Raw genomic sequence first — 12,879 nt, forward strand, 5'->3', positions numbered from 1 at the left:
GGATCCGGAGGGCTACAGAGAGGACACTGAGAAGGTCACAGAGTGGAGACTGGGGCAGGCCAGTCAGTTCCTCCTAGGGCATGCAGGAACCATGACCACTGCCACACTGACCTCCAGACCAGTCCAGGGCCTCAGGTTTACAGACTGAATACAGACCACAGCTGCATGTGGATTGAGTGCAACAGAGAGGTGTGGGCAACACAGAGACAACTGAGGAAATGTCAGCAGTGCTAGAATCAAGAGAATCCACTGCAGAGCTGGTGATGTGAATCCAAACCATACTTCTCATCATATACAGTGTTTGTAGAAAAGGACAGAGAGAGAGAGAGAGAGAGAGAGAGAGAGAGAGAGAGAGAGAGAGAGAGAGAGAGAGAGAGAGAGAGAGAGAGAGAGAGACCATGTTCCTGGGTGAGCTGGTCCTGAGCCTCTGCAGGTGTCCACACTCAGCTTTGGCATGACGGGCGTCTCAGTGGTTCACAGTGCAGGCTCCTAGTCCTGATCAATGGCCTCCCTCTTGTGTCATCAGAAAGGGAAAGGAGACCATGGGATCAAAGCCAGGCTGGACTCCTGTGCTCTGTGTGAGGAATGGTGGGATTTGAATTCCCCAGTGGCATGGAGTCTTTGGCTTTGGCAAACATTCCTGCTGTCTTCTACACGAGTTTCTATGACTCATCTACCCACGGTGTTCACTATCTCCTCAGGAGTCTGAGAGGAAATGACTGAGAAGGTCCTTAACCTCCTCAGAGTTGACCTTAGTGACCTCAACAACTTGACACCTGCCCAGCTGTTGTGCTGTGTCATGTCCATTCAAGAATTCATCCTAAACTGAAACTAATACATAGAAATGAAAGACCAAGCAATCTACATTTGCAGACAAGGAAAAAGAGTACGGGTGACAAGCTAGAGAGCCGTCTGGGAAGACTTCAGGTCATGTGGAGAGGCAGAGCTGGCAGAGAGGGGTCAGCCCTGAATGTTCTGCTCTGCTCCCAGGCTGACCAAGAATCAGTGTGTGCCGTGCGCCCCCTGCTGGTCCCGAGCGCCCCTGCAGGGAGGTTTGTGTCTGGGCCTGCACTGCACTTCCTGCACTGTGTCTCTAGCACAGTAATAGATGGCTGTGTCCTCCACTCTCAGGCTGCTCATCTGCAGGTAAAGTGTGTTCTTGCCGTTGTCTGTGGAGGTGGTAAAGCGGCCCTTCACGGAGTCTGCATAGTTTGTGCTACTACCATAGATGTATGAAATCCACTCCAGCCCCTTCCCTGGAGCCTGGCGGATCCAGCTCATTGGGTAACTTCCAATGTTGAATCCAGAGGCTACACAGGAGAGTCTCAGGGACCCCCCAGGCTGCACCAAGCCTCCCCCAGACTCCACCAGCTGCACCTCACTCTGGACACCTGCAAACACAGACAATCCTGGTCAGGCATGCTCACACTCACCACTCTTCCTCCACCAGCTCCACTCACACACTCAGGGGCTCTGCTTCCCCATCAATCACCTTTGAACACAGCCACCAGGAAAACCCAGCGCAGGCCCAGCTCCATGGTGAGTGGTGTGTGTCAGTCACTGGATGGACTCCAGCTCACAGAGCTTCAGGGCAGGGCTGGCTGGTTTTCATGAGCAGAGGGACGTCCCATTTGCATGGCCTCTGCTATAAAGCCAGCTGTGGGGCAGGAGTCTCAGAGATGGAGCTCCAGAGCAGAGGTGACTGTGCTGGGGGAGTTTGGTGACAATGGTCACCTTCAGTCCATTATGACACCTTGACCTTGTGCTGTGGTTCTCACTACAGCTTCATCCCCATGGGAGCAGGAGTGGAGAACTTTGAGACTTGTGTGGAGTGCAGAGGGGATAAACATGTCCTCTCACTGTGCCATTGTGCTTGGTGAGGATTCTGCTCAACATTTATGAATAAAAAAATAAACATGAAGTACAAGATGAATGGTTTCTACTTGTAAATGAGCAAAATGTAATACAATTATGAAAGCTTCTCCACACTTTCTGGATTTCCCATGGTGTTAAATTCTCCCCTGATCCTGGTCCTGCACACATCAAGTCGAGGTCATCAGGTCCTGTTGTGGTTCCAGGAGAATGGTGGTCATCTGGAGAGGATGCAAAACCTTCCTGTGCTGAGACCATGTGAGGCTCTGCTGCTAGGCAAGCACTCTACCACTAGGCCAAACTCCCCGCCCCGGCAACCAAGTTTTAAAACTAAGCTTTCTGACAAGGCCATTTAGCTGAAATTTATTTTTCCAGGGCTTGTTACAACTGCAACCACGAGGGAGAAGCCATACCGGGCCTGAGACTCAGATATGTTCAAAAATCACAAGAATCCATATTTAGGACTGCTACCAATTTTGAAAAAAAATAAAAAAACGGACAAGACAAAAAACACCTAACAAAAAAGACAAAAGCAGATACCTTTAAGTACTGCCAAATTTTGATGGCATGTCTGGCAGCAGTCAGAATGAGGAAGACACCTCAGGGCCCTGAAAACTCTCAGGGCATGCTTCTCCTGTGGATACTTCCCTTCTTGGCAGCCAGCTGGCCAAAGCCATCCTACCTCCAAAAACTGCTTTCAGGAAGGCAGGAGTTTTTGGTTTCCTTAACCTCCTTCCAGTGAGCTAGAGACAAGTCCAGGGGGCTGGATGGGACATTGCCCATGGCTATCAGTCTCGTCAGTCGCTCAGTCCACAAAATGACAAGGGGTTAGACAATTCCAACAAAACAGAAAATACAATACACACGGGCCTGAGTCTTAAAAGACTTAGATGGAGATCTCCCAAGTTGGTCTGCTGACTTCCTGAAGAAACAGAAGGAGCAGACCCAAGATCAAGGTGGGCCAGTTGAGTCTCGGTTAGGAGACCTTCCCGGTCAGTGCCGGTCAAAAATCAGACTGACTTGTGCCTTACGAGTGCTGCGAAGGTCTCCAGGGGCCCCCTTCTGCGAGCGGAGGGTCTGGGACATCTCCCAGTCCCTGCAGGGTTGCCGTACAAGCACATCCGCTTCAGCAATCCCTTTGAGAAACATGAGTGGGAGCGGCTGTCCTCAAGGCGAGAGTGAAAGGAACAGACAGATGACAGGACGAGACAAATCAACAGCGCTGTTTCCTTACCTTCGGAGTCTGGGGTCTCGAGGTTCTCAGGGGTCTCGATGGTTTCTGGGGTTTCCTGGATGAGCCCCCAACTGTAATGCCCAAGTTGCCAGATGACCACCAAGAAGACCACAGAGATTCAGACCTTAGGAAATGCACAAGGAAGGCTTTATTCAGGGAGGCTGCAGCTCAGGCCTCGTCTTACACCCCAACACAGCGAAGCTTAGGAGGAAGTCCCGAGATAAAGTTTTACAGGGCTTTCATATCTAAAATATATCAACAGCTCAAAAAATTGAATCACTCCAAAACTAACCTCCAAAGTAACAAACATCCCATTAAAAATGGGCCAAAGACTTAAAGAGAGTCTTCTCTGAAGATGAAACAAAAATGGCCTATAGACACATGAAGAAATGCTCAACATCTCTGGTCATAAAAGAAATGCAAATCAAAACAAGTCTAAGATTCCACCTCACTCCAGCTAGAATGGCCAGGATCAGGAAAACGAATGACAACAGATGCTGGAGGGGATGTGGCCAGGAGGGATCACTATTACACTGCTGGTGGGAGTGCAAACTCATTCAATCACTATGGAAAGCAGTGTGGCAGTGCCTCAAAAGGCTAAACATAGAACTCCCCTATGACCCAGCAATTCCACTACTTGGCATTTACCCAACCACCCAGAAACAAGGACATACTAAATCCACTAGCACAACAATGTTCATTGCAGCACTATTCACCATAGCAAAGATATGGAACCAACCTAGATGTCCCTCAGTTGATGAGTGGATCAACAAGTTGTGGTATTTGTACACAATGGAATTCTATGCTGCTGTCAGAAAGAATGACATCGCCCCATTTGTTAGGAAATGGAAAGACTTAGAAAAAATCATATTAAGTGAAGTAAGCCAGACTCAAGGGAACTTAGGCTGAATGGTTTCCCTCATTCGTCATAATCAGTAGAAACCTTGGGCTCTACTAGCAGAGATCTGCAATAGAGCAAAATCTTGATACATAAGGCCATATAGTATGAAGCTAATTGAAAGGACCTCTAGGATATTGAAACAAAAGCCATATAATGAATGATTGTTGTCCTTAATGTACTATGTTGTCTCTCATCTCCTTTGCTGTCCCTTGGTTATCTTATATTGTTATAGTATCTCACTTTGTTATCTGATATATTGAATTTATTTGTATTTGGATATTTGAAATTTGATAGGGAAGGGGGGAAGACCAAGACGGGTGGGGGGTGTGGGGGGGAGGGAAATGGGTACCAAGACATGTGAAAGGGTATCAATGTATGTGAAGTAATGCACCTTCTATCTGGCAAATATCATGTAACCCTTTTACTAATTACAATAAAAAAAGAAAAAGAAAAAGAAAAAAAAAAGATTAGGCGGGGTCGCTCACTCACTCACATCTTAGAGACGGCCCTGACCTGTCAGTAGGATTCTCCATGCTAGGCGCACAATAAAACTCTGTAAACTTCTAAAAAATTTTTTTACAGGGCTTTTAAAGGCAAAGACGACAAATTTACAGCAACCAGATGTTTGAGTAAGACAAGGTAGGGAGGTGGGTTTGTCACCCCTTGCACAGCTCTCTCCTATTCTGCTTTCCTATCCCCACACACCTTGTGTAGACAATTTTCTACATAGTGTCCAGTGAAGACCACTGCTGTGTTTGTTCACTCTTTCACCAAGCATTTATATAGCTCCCATTATTCACCCAAAGGCAGATAAACAAATTAGTATGTGGAAAATAAAATAAAATAAAACAAGAATGAGGGAAACCATCTTGTTTCCAGTTCCTGGAGGTCATTTGATAACCACTATTTTATACGGTAGAGCACATGGTCCTTGTGACTTTGGGTTCCTTTCCTGAGAATTCCTCCTTTGGTCTCACTGTGTGTGAACACACTGCTGGCAGATCATGTCATCCATGGCTACAGAAACATCTTCTCCTCAGCACAGGGCCCGTCCTCCATGACTGATCCTACAGCAGCCTCAAGACAAGGCTCAGACATTCAGAAGCCATAATCGATCTCACTTCTTCCACAGCTTGGCGCTGTTCCAGTCTCAAACCTCAGAAAACGTCCTCCCCTGTCCACCAGCACAGCGCTGTCCAAGTCTCTGAACCTCAGAAACACCATCTCTCCAGCAGCATGGCGGGGTGCCTGTGAGGTGCACACTGAGAATTAGCTTCATTAGACAATGGTTCACAGTGACTGTCCACAGTGAAGCATGGTGCTGTACAGAAGTGGATGGCAGAGGGGAAGCCATGCCGCAGTGTCCTCACTGGACATGGTGTTGACAATGACATGTGCCACTTATGGGTGGGGATGGGAGGGAGAAACTGGGAGAGAGCCAGGGAAGGGTTCACATTGTCCAGAAAGTAATGTATTGTATATCCATCTCGTGCACTTGTAACTCCAGTTTGCATCACATTTTTAATAGCAACAAATACTTTTGGAAATGCTGCCAATCTAACTACATGTACATTTAGTAATGAAGTTTGTATCTGTAGATGTGGGAAAAAATGCCCCATTCTGAAGAAATTTTGGAAAAATCTTATCAATACTCCAAATTATCACAGCATAGAAGTGTTCACGCTTGTCCTCCCCTGTCCACATAACCCTGGTGCAGAGTGGGGGCCATCCCTGGACTCTGTGGAGTAAACACACCTGACCTGCTGGCCGGTAGAAGTCAGCAGAGCCTCACACAAGGTTCAGTGCATGTCCCCTCATTTATGTAGTTATTACTTTACTAATACACTTGTTCATCTCATCTACAGTGCTCAGCTTATGCTATGGGATCCAGAGCCTCCTGACCTGGAGTTTTCTCCTCAGATGCGGTCATATCCTCTCTGCATGGACTCAGGAATGGATGTGTCCTGGTGAGAGGAATGATTTGACGCCATATTCACAAAAATTGTCTGTTTAAAATTTCAAACACTGGAACTCATCTTCCTAAAGTCTGTGTAGTTCACACACAAGTTCTTATTGAAAACATGAGACGAGGTCTTTTCTGATCAGGACTTCATGGAGAAATGAACAAGGATTATTTGGTATCATGGGAGGGGTCAGGAACTAGGAGGACAGCTGGACAGATTGAGGGTTCCCTGGACAGCCCCTCCTGCCCCACGATTCCCTTGTATAGTGACAGTGTCCATGAATGAGCACAGGGACTGTGCTCACAAAGCCAGAGAGAGCCTCCATCCACAGGACTCCTGCATCTGTCACTGGTGGGAGAAACGCCAGGACAGATGAGCACAGCAAGAGAAGTTCTACAAGCACAGGGTAGGTTGTCAGGCCAGTCCTGCCCCAAACTCCTAGGGTCACTGGACGACAGCAAAAAGTCCTGTTCACTGTGGACTGAGGAGTTCCACAATCTTTTCCTAGGGCAGTGTAAGCTGAGCTCTAGGTGAATGGTGGACTCATTTTCTTATAGCTTGGCTGTTGAAGAAAGAGAAAGGAGCTTATGAAAACAAGCATCACTGAGTAGGACAATAAAACCATGACAATAATTCTCTTAGTTCAAATGAAAATCACGGTGGTGCACTGTTCTACCAGCAGGGGGTAGATTGAACACCTGGAATGTTCAGTGAGCTCCTTAACACCTCCCTCCTTCTCTCTCTCTCTCTCTCTCTCTCTCTCTCTCTCTCTCTCTCCTTCCATCCCTCCCTCTCTCTCTCCTTCCATCCCTTCCTCTCTCTCTCCTTCCATCCCTCCCTCTCTCTCTCCTTCCATCCCTCCCTCTCTCTCTCCTTCCATCCCTCTCTCTCTCCTTCCATCCCTGTCTCTCTCTTCTTCCATCTCTCTCTCTCCTTCCATCCTACTCTCTGTGTCCTTCCATCCCTGTCTCTCTCTCTCCTTCCATCTCTCTCTCCTTCTCTCTCTCTCTCCTTCCATCCCTCCCTCTCTCTCTCCTTCCATCCCTCCCTCTCTCTCTCCTTCCATCCCTCTCTCTCTCCTTCCATCCCTGTCTCTCTCTCTTCTTCCATCTCTCTCTCTCCTTCCATCCTTCTCTCTCTGTCCTTCCATCCCTGTCTCTCTCTCTCCTTCCATCTCTCTCTCATTCTCTCTCTCTCTCTCTCTCTCTCTCTCTCTCTCTCTCTCTCTCTCTCTCTCTCTCTCTCTCTCTCTCCCCCCCCCCTCTTTCTCTCTGTTCATGTTTTATTCAGGATGGCCTGGTCTCATTTGTTCTGGTATACACTTGTCATTTTAGTCATTCCTTCATGTTTTCTGATGTGGGTATTTTTCTGATTTTTGTTTGTTTTCCCCTGAGCAAGTACCAAATTGTTTTAAACTTACTTTATATGCAGCTGAAATCACAGGCAGTGGTCAGCACATCCACATTATTGAGTGAGATGGGACTCTCAAAAGATTATGCCTCCAAAAGCACCTTGATCACCAGGCCAGGACTTTTCCCTCTTGTTACGGAAAAGAACTCCAGGTCTGTGAATCCTGGAATCTTTGCCCTGAGTCTCATGGAATCACCAGATCCCCTGATGTCCTCAGGATCCAACACTGGTGACCACTGAGAGACATGATTGCTTCCCAAGTGACACTGTGTCATTTTTAATAGTCACCTGTCAAGATGAGAGCCATCACAGGAGATGCAGGTGATAAGTGAGGGAGGAATCCTGTGACCCCTGCTGGGCCCAGAGGCAGCACAGACACCAGGAGCCCAGGCCTGGCTCAGCTCTGCTCTGCTCCCAGGCTGACCTGGCTACAAGCTGTGCCGAGCGCCCCCTGCTGGTCCCGAGCGCCCCTGCAGGGAGGTTTGTGTCTGGGCCTGCACTGCACTTCCTGCACTGTGTCTAGCGCAGGAATAGATGGCTGTGTCCTCCACTCTCAGGCTGCTCATCTGCAGGTAAAGTGTGCTCTTGCCGTTGTCCCTGGATGTGGTGAAGCGGCCCTTCACGGAGTCTGCGTAATTTGTGCTACTACCATCATATTTAATACTTGAAATCCATTCCAGCCCCTTCCCTGGAGCCTGGCAGATCCAGTCCATCCAATAATCACTAAAGGTGAATCCGGAGGCTGCACAGGAGAGTCTCAGGGACCCCCCAGGCTGCACCAAGCCTCCCCCAGACTCCACCAGCTGCACCTCACACTGGACACCTGCAAACACAGACAATCCTGGTCAGGCATGCTCACACTCACCACTCTTCCTCCACCAGCTCCACTCACACACTCAGGGTCTCTGCTTCCCCATCAGTCACCTTTGAACACAGCCACCAGGAAAACCCAGCGCAGGCCCAGCTCCATGGTGAGTGGTGTGTGTCAGTCACTGGATGGACTCCAGCTCACAGAGCTTCAGGGCAGGGCTGGCTGGTTTTCATGAGCAGAGGGACGTCCCATTTGCATGGCCTCTGCTATAAAGCCAGCTGTGGGGCAGGAGTCTCAGAGATGGAGCTCCAGAGCAGAGGTGACTGTGCTGGGGGAGTTTGGTGACAATGGTCACCTTCAGTCAATCATGACACCTTGACCTTGTGCTGTGGTTCTCACTGTAGCTGCATCTCCATGGGAGCCTGAGGCAGGAGTGGAGAACTTTGAGACTTGTGTGGGTGCAGAGGGGATAAACATGTCCTCTCACTGTGCCATTGTGCCTGGTGAGCATTCTGCTTAACATTTATGAATTTATACAACACTTGAAATACAACGTTATAGCTATCTCCTTGTACATGTGGAAAAATGTAATACAATTATGAAAGCTTCTCCACACTTTCTGGATTTCCCACGCTGTTAAATTCTCCCCTGATCCTGGTCCTGCACACATCAAGTCGAGGTCATCAGGTCCTGGTGTGGTTCCAGGAGAATGGTGGTCATCTGGAGAGGATGCAGAGCCTCCTTCCTGTGCTGAGACCATGTGAGGCTGTGTTGCACTCGACTTCATTCTGACAAGACTCTAGGAGACTCATGGGTCAAGCAGGTGATTTTGGTTGATCACAGCATTTATCAAGCTTTAGGGGTCGTTCTTATTTTTTCTCATTTACCTATTTTTAATATCTCTAGCATTAGCATCTGTACTGTGTATTTGTAATCACTAGTCTAAGTGTCAACATGTACATAAAGTCTTCATCATTTGGTGTTAACTTGGTATGTGTGAACACATAGGAAAGCTTCCCCTCCCCCAGCACAGCCAAGCAGTGAACACATTTCTTCCTGACCTGTTTCCTTCAGGGTCTGTAATCTGTCTTCTGCTTTGACCTCTTCCTGTCCTCCCTCCACAGGGCCCTTGAGCTTCAGTTAGCAGATGACTGGGAAACAAGTCACCTGGTGAAATTTGTGTACACAGAACTACAAGATCACATGTGTATGTGTATTCCTAATTATACTCACTTGGTGTGTTCTACTTTATTTTTGACACTTTATAATCACTTTGAGAAAACACCCCAAAGTACCTGACAACAAACTATGAAAAATGGTTTCTAGACTGAAAAATTCTGAACAAGGCAATGTCACAAAGCCTCTCTGTTCTCTGGCTGACCGTGAACCTGTGAATTTCTGTCTCCAAGTCCAACTCCAGTCTCCCCTTGGCTTGGAGTGTGAGCTCAATGTGGAGACAGGCGGCTCATCACTTGCTCTACTTTTAATATTTGGCTATCATCCAACAGGTTTCTGTAACACTCTTGAAATTGTTATTATAAAGTGTATGTTTAGGGCGGTGAGAATGGCACAAGTCAGGTGACGAGTCCTTTTCTTTTTAGACAATGTCACCCCTTGCATAGCTCTCTCCCACTTTCCTTACCTGTCCCCCACAGAACAATAGTTAATTTTCAACATAGTGAAAACTTCGCTGTGTTTGTTTACCCTTTCACCATCCATATCTGTTTCCCCATTACACATTCAGGGGCTGTGAAACAAACAAGTACAAGAAGAAATGAAAAGAAATAACAACGAGGGGACAACCTTTCATTTCCAGTTCCTGGAGGTCATTTGATAAACACTATTTTATATGATAGAGCACATGATCCTGTGACTTTGGGTTCCTTTCCTGAGAATTCCTCCTTTGGTCTCACTGGGTGTGAATACACTGCTGGCAGATCATGTCATCCATGGCTACAGAACATCTTCTCCTCAGCACAGGGCCCGTCCTCCATGACTGATCCTACAGCAGCCTCAAGACAAGGCTCAGACATTCAGAAGACACAATCGATGTCACTTCTTCCACAGCATGGCGCTGTCCCACTGTCAAAACCTCAGAAAACCTCATCACCTCTCCACCAGCACAGTGCTGTTCAAGTCTCAGAACCCCAGAAATGCCATCTCTCCACCAGCATGGCGGGATGCCTGTGAGGTGCACTCTGAGAGTTAGCTTCATTAGATAATGGTTCACAGTGACTGCACACAGTGAAGCATGGTGCTGTACAGAAGTGGACGACAGAGGGGAGGCCATGCCACAGTGTCCTCACTGGACACCTTGTCTCCCATTGCCCAGGATTTCATCAATGTTCATCAAAGAACTGGGTCTCTATCTAGGTGAGTTCTTTGGCTTTACTCTTTTAACGTTGTTCCAGTGTGAGGTGAGAAAACTCAGAATCTAAGAAATAAGAAATTTGATATATTTACTTGGTTTTGGCCTCCTTTTTTGAACATAGTCTTATCTCCATTCTTCTCTACGTCCCAAGCTCGCTCCTTCCTTCCTTCCTTCCTTCTTTCCTTCCTTCCTTCCTTCCTTCCTTCCTTCCTTCCTTCCTTCCTTCCTTCCTTCCTTCCTTCCTGTTCATAGTGTGAACAGCACACTATGGCATTTTTAACTTGACCATAGAAGAAATAAGAGAGGAAATAAAAATGTAACAATAATGCAATGAAAATGAAAAGCTAACATTCCAAAGCTACTACAATATATTAAATGGAGTTTTAAGAGGAAAATTCTGAACTATGAGCATACACAACTTCCAAACTGAGAGGTTTCAAATTTTTGTCCTAATGATTTACCTCAAAGTCCTTGAGAAACCAGAAGATGTTCAATTAGACCAAAGAAGAATAAAAAAAAGAATGGGGTACAAGTGAATGAATTAACGAGTGAAGAATTTAGACAAAAATAATCAGTGAAAAAACTAGCAGTCCTTTGAAAAGACAGATAAAATTGATTTGTCTTTCGTCCACATATCTATCTACAATGAAAATGGAAGTGACTAAAAAAACCCAGAAGCTGTAGTGGAGGCATCATAACAAAAGAAAGCAAAATTCAAAAGATTGTATAGGAATAATTCCAAAACCATTCTCCAAGAAATTGGAAAAATAATGGAATTGATGCACTCATAAATAACAACAATCACTCTAGTAGAGGGAACAGGAAGTAAAAGATTGAATATCTGTGGAACAAGCAATAATATTGAGAGGGAGATTGGGGCCCTCCCTTCACAGAGAAGCCCAAGATGTGAAGGAATTTAAAGAATACATGGGTGAATTAGACAAGACTTTTCATCTTCTCATGAAAGAGAAAGGAAAGAATATTGCTGAATGTTCCATGGAGCCTGCATTGTGCTCATCCCCCCAAAAGAGAGAAAACATAATGAGAATTATAGACCAGACTTTAATAGGAACATCAAGGCAAAATCCTCAATAAAACACTTGCTAACATATTTTCACCACTTAGCCTAGGACTGTAAACCACGATTAAATGGATTTCATTTCAGATATGTATGTCTGGATCAATATACAAAAATAAATAACTGTAAAAAATGAATGAACAATTGAGATACTCTCTGTAAACATAATCATTAACAGAATATACTTGACCTTCTTGATGAAGAAAGGATCCTAGACAAGTTCTAGCATCATGTTTTTCTTAAATTTTTATTGTCAGGCTGATATATAGAGGGGTACATTTATGTTCATAATTTAGTGAGTACATTACTTCTCAAACATTATTACCCCTGCCAATGTTTTTCTTCTAAGTTCCCTACTCCTTATGCATTTTTGTTAAAGTTCATTTTCAACATATTGTCTAGTGAATATCACTGTTGCATTGGTTCACCTGCGCTTTGTCTCCTCCTCTTGTTTTCCCATTCCCTTCCCTTATTAAAATAAACAAATAACATATATGAAAGAAGCAGGTATGAAAGGAGCCAGATACCAAAATCAGACCCATTAACACCAGGGAATAAATCATCCGGGGATAAAAAAAGAGAAAAGAAATAAATTAATGTAGTATGATAAAATAAACCACAAAGATAAAGCTCTTGTCATCATATCCTGCAGTTTTGTTTAGTATCACCCTGTATGGTCATATGCACATAGCTATTGAGCTGGAGTGAGAAGGAATCTCATGGATGTTTTGATTTATGCTTCCTTTATGGCCAGAGATGTTGAGCAAACATTCATGTGTCTATTGGCTATTCTTATTTCTTCTTCAGAGAAGTCTCTCTTAAAGTACTTAGCCCTTTTTGAATGGCGATGTTGATTCTTTGAGGATATGTTTTCTGGGAGATTCAATTTTGGGGGCTCTAGGTTTATTTAAGGTTTGAAGCTCCAGGAAGCTTTTATACTAAAGACACTGAAGACATAGGAGTAGTTGATTGGACAACATGGTCACATGAGTATTAACTGGGTAATGATTTCACTAGTTTACTAACTGTAAACTCCCCTTAATATCTGCATTTCCTGAGAATGGTGACAGACACAGAACTTTTCCCACACACTGAGAACGGACTCAGGTCTGCAGCCTTGGTTCTGTTAATCATCTCCATGTTGTAAGCAGGCACTCAGGGGAATCACCTTCTCCTCACAGCCCTGGGCAGTTGTCTTCCCTCAGGGTTTGTGACACACTCAGGATGTGGGTGTGCAC

At 45.6% G+C, this 12,879-nt stretch overlaps 2 pseudogenes; both read right to left on the bottom strand.

Annotated features, from left to right (window-relative positions):
- Window positions 1–1,002: 1,002 nt before the first annotated feature.
- Window positions 1,003–1,538, bottom strand: LOC150054996 (immunoglobulin heavy variable 3-23 pseudogene; annotated as a pseudogene).
- A 6,271-nt stretch (window positions 1,539–7,809) lies between these two features.
- On the bottom strand, window positions 7,810–8,351 carry LOC150054997 (immunoglobulin heavy variable 3-74 pseudogene; annotated as a pseudogene).
- Window positions 8,352–12,879: the final 4,528 nt, after the last annotated feature.

The sequence above is a fragment of the Megascapheus bottae genome, chromosome 14 (genome assembly GCF_031878675.1).
Source record: "Megascapheus bottae isolate mThoBot1 chromosome 14, mThoBot2.hap1, whole genome shotgun sequence".
In the NCBI taxonomy this organism is placed as follows: domain Eukaryota; kingdom Metazoa; phylum Chordata; class Mammalia; order Rodentia; family Geomyidae; genus Megascapheus; species Megascapheus bottae.